Raw genomic sequence first — 7,010 nt, 5'->3', positions numbered from 1 at the left:
GTTTTGATTTAATGGAGAGATTGATTAATTAAACCAAATAGTCATAAAAACAGATTTGTATTTCTGCAGTTGTAATTTTTTTGAATCTCATATCTTTAACTCATTAGTACTCACAGGTAAAGTGTCTACCCTGTCAGTGTTGTGTCCCTAATTATGGTTTTGTGGATAAGCAAGGAATCCCGATTAGCTCTTCCTCTGGTTGGATTATCTATTTTCTGGATCATAAAGCTGTCACTGCATAACCTAGAAACCTTTTTAAAGATGCATGTTTGGCTGCATTTGTTCTCCAACAGATGTCTGGATAGTTAGAATCTCTTGAGAGTACTATAACTTGTGGTTTCAGTTACAATAAGTGATCCAAGCATTTTTTGGATTTGCTCCTCTCCAGTTCTGGGAGAAAATCTGTAGAAGAAATTACAGAGGGTGTTCCATTTCACTCCTCCCCACTCCCTTTTCCCTTTATTCTTTGTCTCTGTCTTCAAAGTTTCTTTGTATCTGCTTTTGAAATTGAGGTCACTGGATTGGTGAGCAGTGTCTGCATTCCATCTTGCACCTCCTGATCCCAAACTGCTTTTACCCAAGAGGTTTTCACACTGACATTCAAATTTTGAGCATGGTCAATTTCCACTGTGATCAAAAACTATGTAACTCTGTGGTTTATATTTTATTTTATATTGTATGCAAGGTTCGTTTTTAAATGACTGATTCAGATTTGTACCTCCATATCCCAGTGCTGAAAGTATTTGCCAGTTTCCCTTCCAGCAGGGCATTTTAACATGCACGTGTCTGAGGAATTGGATGTCGCTAAAGGCAAAGGCTGAAGATTCTGTGCTCGGGAGGGTTTGTGATTCTGGAGGGAGAAAGGTTCTGAGAGGGCAGACAGACTGAGGTGCTCGCTGTCTGGGTCTGGGAAACAGGAGCGGTGGGAACATGTCGGCACTAACGGCTTGTCCCTGCAGTGTTTGCCTCAGTGTGCAGGTGCTGTGCTCCTCACAATAACGTCGTAAATGTTGGTCTAATGGTAACATCAGGCTCAGTGGGTTTTACATTTCTACTCCTTTAAATCTGAATTTAAAGACATTTTGACAAGTTCAGACAGTTTTCACCTCATTGTTTCTGACAGCACTACTGCATGGAGATTTAAAATCAATTCTAAATGTGCCTTGAGGAAACATCTTCATACGCAGAAAAACCTCCCTCTGCTGATAAATGACTACACTGTCATATGTAGGAGTCTTTTACCGTTGCTTTAGTGTATAAGAGATGTAATGATAAGAAGGTAATTGTAATTCAAGTGTCATAATATATTTAATCTCTTTTCAGGGGGTGTGCGGGGAGAGAGTAACCAAAGAACTTACATGCATAAGCATGGTGAAGGCCTCGGGGGTAATGGGGGCAAGATGGAGGGGGGTCAATGAGGAATAAAAGGGGACATCTATAATACTTTCAACAATAAAAGTAAATTTTTTAAAAGTACATCTTATTTGGAATGACTTTAAAAGAACTGTTGTTCAATATTTAAATACTAAGTGTGGAGGTACTTAGTACTCATCAAACTGGCAAAAACATTTTTAATATATGAGAAAAAAGTTAATATGCCTAATATACAAAAATACTTAGAAATCTATGGGGAAATTACTTTCTTAGAAGCATAGAAAATTGGCCAAAGATAAAACACAGAGAAAGAAATGCCATAATCAAATAATGTTCAGCTTCACTAATGCTGGAAAAACTGCAAAATGAAACAATCAGATACTTTTAATCTGTAATAATAATAATAAATAGGAAATAAATTATGATTGTACAGACTTCCTGAAACATTTAACACCAACAATGAAATATGCAAATGTAATTGTACACGGTGCTTGGGTTCAGCAAGCACATTTTCAGAAATATCTTATCTACTAAAGCATTCACATAAGTAACATATTCACCTATTTGTAAATGTATATATCTAAATGATGTAGATCTATAGAGAATTGTGTAATTTATGGCATAGGGTGCAATGGATATTGTACAGCCCCTCCACAGGGTTTATCTACATATTCTGACACTGAACGGCTTTCCAAGATAATATTGCTGGTGAAATAAGCATGTTGTAAGCACAGTATAAATAGAGGTGTGAGTACATCCAAAGTAGACTGAGCGAGTTGTTTGATGACGGGATATTATGTAGAACTTTTACTTTCTAAACACTTCATTACTTGATTTTCAAACAATAAATCTATGATGTTTTGAAATTAGAAAAAGAAAAAAGAATAAAGGGGGACTCCATGGTGGTTAAACACGATCTATTTTGATATGCACCTGACATGAAATCAGAGCTCCCAAATTGGGTCGCTCTGTCTCTTAACTCCCCGCCCCCCCCTTGAACATTAGAGTTAAGGTGCTACCTCCACATAGATCTTATTTGGAAATTCTTAACCAGCATTTAAACCGATTGTCCCAGGGCTCAGACAAACAAATGTGGTTGTATGATCATTACCAGTGATAATTTTATAAAGTAGGAGAAGATAATATGACTGTCTCTAGCATCACTTTCTTTGTGATCATTTCTCATTGTGTCAGTGTTAGAGATCAGTGGTGAAGGTTGGATATTTTGATAAAGCATCAAATACAATGTTGTATATATTTATATTTATGATGAATATGGCATACCTTATTAAAGCAGAGATTCTTCTTGTGTTTTTTAATGTAAAAATAAGCTACCAACTTATTATCTAATAGTAAGCATTCTGATTTAAAAGGGTTTCTAGACTCTAATTATCTATGAAATGAAAAGTTTATATTTATTTATTTAAGTATTTACTTTTAGGTCATAAAACATTCTAGCCACACTTCCAGGTTTTATGTTTCACTTTTTCTTCTCTTTATATCAATAGCATGTACCGCTAGTGTATGTTTACCACATTACTTTTATTATCTCCAGCAATAAAATTAATTGAAAACATATTCTACTTATTTAAGTGTTGTTAAGCGATTATGCTTCCTTGGAAGTAAGACGTGCTTTTCTAATGGATGTGACTAGCAAACATTGCCTAAATCTCAGGTGCGTCAGAGTGTCACCTTTGCAGTAACCCAATTTATTATTTATTTCTACTCAATAGCAGAATATTTAACTGCACCAAGTGTGAGTATTCTTAGCTCAACCCAATGATATCTCCATTGTGTTTAGTTTAAAACAATTTACCAGAGCTGGTCTGGAGCTCAGTTGGTTACAGCATCGTTCCAATATGCCAGAGTTGTGGGTTTGATTCTGGTCAGGGCACATAAAGAATCAATAATGAATGTGTAAATAAGTGGAACAACAAATCGATGTCTCTCTCTCTCTCTCTCTCTCTCTCTCTCTCTCTCTCTCTCTCTTTCTCTCTCTTTCATCAATAAATAAAAGATTTTCCCATTTAGAGATAAAACCTCTTCTCAAATTCTTCCCTCACTTTCTCCCTAGGATTGTCTCTCTACCCCTAAAGTTAGTCACATTTCAAAAATTGTCCATTAAGAGGTTGCTATCAGATGTTTGGTCTTGTCATTTCAATCCTATCCTGGCCATTGTTTCCAAGCATATTCCCTCCCCGCGCTCTCCCTCTCCATGCATTCTCTGTACCAGGCTCCCCTGATAATGAACTATTTCACTTGAGTTCAGCCTCTTGGTGCTTGTGATCCTCCCAGATGCTCAGGTGGTGTGGCCCATGTCATTTCTCCTGCCATGGGGTGCCCACATTGTAGCTATGGAACATACTGGCAGACACTGCATAATACTTCCTGAGCTAATGTATCCTTCTTGGAGAGCCCACGGACAATTTAGGATCTAAGGAGGGGGAATTCTCCAGGATTTTCATGCTTGCTATTTCTACTTCCTTATCCCCAGAGTCTTTTGCAAAAGTTGAATCTGTGAAGCTATTGCCTCCCCCAAAATCTCAGCTAGAAAATGAGTTGTGGTGCCTTATTCAACAGATTTTTCAAATTTTAAACGGAGATCATATTATGATCTTTCTTGATCAAGACTTCTCTTCTATTGCTAGTTATCTTAAATTTATTTTCTATGTTCATACTTTTTTCACGCTCTTCCTAGGTCTGGTTTTCCCCTTTTCTTTTGGTGGTCAGGTGGTGGTGGTGACAGAAATGGAGGGAGGACCTGGGTCTGTGGGTTGACATTTTCTTTTCAGTTTTTCTTCTAACTGAGTCCCAGACTCCCAACTCCAAAGCCAATGGTGTGATGTTTTTGTTTCCAGGTCCATTTCTTACGACAACCTTGTAGGCCAAATGGCTACCTCATGTCTTCAATGTTCACACTGAGGAAGTTTGGGAGGAAGTGGTTATCTATATCAAAAAACATTCCAGTTAATATGACATATCCTATTGCATTATTAAAGTACATAGTCTTCATTCGAAGTATAACAAGTAGTAATCATTTACTACATCTTAGGAAAAACATTGCAGATGTATAGTTAAAAAAAATCACTAAGACCACTATTTTGTTAATCCTGATATCAGTTCCCTTAAAGTGTTTCTAAACTGAAAAAATTATATAAAAATGCATTAACAATTCCTTGAATTAATTTATGAAAGAATTTCGACTTGGGAAGTTAAGGAAGTATAAGCTACTGTCACAGCCTACAGCCTACATAGTCCATACAGGAGACGCCAGGCTCTGACATCAGACCATCTCGTCTTCAATCCTAGCTCTACTGCTTGATAGTTGCATAACTTTTCTTAGTTCCAATTTTCTCATTTGTAAAATGGATACTATTATAGCATGGTGGGTGGCATTAAATGAAATATTTCATGTAAAACACTTAGCACAGTGCCTGGCATATTCAGCCCTAAGAAAATGCTCATTAACATTATTTTTATGCTGTTTATTTTCCTTTCTACTGACAATCTCATTGACTAAATGATAAAGCAATTGTGGATTACAAGTATAGAAGATGAATATGGGTGATTTCAGACAGCCATTGGGGAGATTTTAGGATATGTTATAAACATTTTATATTTTATATGGGTTTCAGTTAGGGAAGTGAGAAGGCAAAAAAAAAAAAGCCTGAATAGGAACAAAATCATAGCAGTGGGTTTTGTGTTCTGGTAAACAATTAAGGGAAATCCTAAATATATGTAGATAACATAAGGGTGATGAGCTAATGATATATGGAGACCACATAAAGTTCATGCGGATTAATGATTTTGTCCTCTTTAACCCTTATTGGGAAAACTAAGTGTACTGAATGGCTTTTTAATGTCCTGATCTACCCTCATCAACTGTATAACAAGAAAAATTATAGCCACACTTCTCTCTTGCAACTGATTAGTAGTAGGCTCTGTTGCTTGTCGTTCATTTTCTTGTGCTTTGCTTATGCCAATTTTGAAATTTACAGGTATGACTATCTGGCCATTAAAGAAAAGGTTTGATTTATGTGCCTTCACCACATTAGATATTTAATGCATTTCAGGTCATAGATGAATTGATTTTTTTTAAGATAATGCAAAGACTTGACAACAACAAAAAAATTGAAGAGATGAAGTTATAATGAGAGAATGCCTTCTGTTATTCTGGTTGGAAAATGTAGGGCTATGTTAAGTAATTCAATTCTTGTCCACAGAAAAAGGCTAACATGATTTTGAAGGAGTCGTATGTCTTTGCAAAGCAAACTAGGGATTGCCTTTATTTAAAGGGGAAAAAAGACACTCAAACCACTTGATGATTCCAACACTATTCATGACTTGCGGTGCTGACATTCTATAGATTGATGGAGTCTTCAAGTGTGGAAATACTGAGTCATACAGAAGATGAGACGTTTTAATAATGAAAAAAATATTTATGCAGTCAGCAGATTGTCAGTTAAGGTGGTTTAGATTATAAGAGTCACCCAACAGAGACTATGGTATGTTGTAAATTATTCTAACCACACAATCATTTGAAAATGAGTAAAGCAAACAGAGTGAATTGGTATACCCCAAATCCTTTTATCTCCTTTCTCCCCCTCATTCTCCTCTTGATCCTCCTATTCTTCCTTTGAAGTGGGGGGAGGTGAAGGGGGCTGTAGATTCTGTATCTAATCATAATCTATATACACATGAGAAAAAATAAGATGGGACTAAACTTTCTTCAGGAAGTGTTGTTTTTCCCCAATACACAAATGCTACAGAACTCAGATAGTGACTTGTGGTTCTGTGAGTTGCTTGTTTCCATTTTTTCTCTTCCTTCATGTAGTTTGTTTTGAGACTGTCTTAATGTCTCCCATCAATGACTAGCTAACTGTATCCATTTTGTAATGATACCCACTGTTTTATAAAATTCTTTGACAAGTTGGAGGGACAAGAAATGAAATCCCTGCATCTGGTTTAGTAACAATTGCAGTTTAAAGCCATACTGGTTCATTTAACCGTTCTATTGCTGACATCCAGCCCAGACTTCAGCAGTTTTAGATCTAGGATCAAGAAGCTAGCCTGTGATCCCAGCACCCACAAAACAGCAATCAGGCTGCTTTCTGTCCCTTATGTAATAGCCTTAACTTCGTGTTTTGGTATTTGGTTTTAAAAAAAATTCAGAGCAACCATTATTCTGGATCTTTACTCTTCCAAATATTTATGCCCCAGGACAAAAATAATGGAAACTGAAGGAGTTATACTAATTGCCATATCAGAACTTAGTCAATTGACTATATGAGTACCAAATCAGAGTTACATTTTTGTTTCATTTGCTGTTTGATAAACTTTTGCTATGAGTTGGAATTCATACATGTTCACATATTTTCCTTTTGTCACTAATTCTTTTAAATTTACCTGTAAATTTTATTTTCTTTCTATGAAGTTTGGATTTTTGTAAGCCATCTTAACTATTTTCTGGAGGGAAATGTGATAAAAATAAGTACATTTATAAATAGAATATAGGTTCATGCTATTAGCTGGGAACTGACTATATCTATTTTGCTGACAATACTAGATTCAGTTTTTAACCCTAATTGCTCACCGTACTTTATAGCAATCCCACAGTGGACTACATTTCAAAATAA

General features: G+C 36.0%; 1 protein-coding gene across 1 annotated transcript in view; it reads left to right on the top strand.

The window, feature by feature from the left end:
- Positions 1-7,010, top strand: part of VGLL3 (vestigial-like family member 3) — a 49,262-nt gene that overhangs the window by 35,797 nt on the left and 6,455 nt on the right. The window lies entirely within an intron of this gene.

The sequence above is a fragment of the Myotis brandtii genome, unplaced genomic scaffold, assembly GCF_000412655.1.
Source record: "Myotis brandtii unplaced genomic scaffold, ASM41265v1 scaffold546, whole genome shotgun sequence".
Lineage (NCBI taxonomy): Eukaryota > Metazoa > Chordata > Mammalia > Chiroptera > Vespertilionidae > Myotis > Myotis brandtii.
The sequence above is the reverse complement of the archived record's forward strand: the minus strand, read 5'-3'. Positions and strand labels throughout refer to the sequence as shown.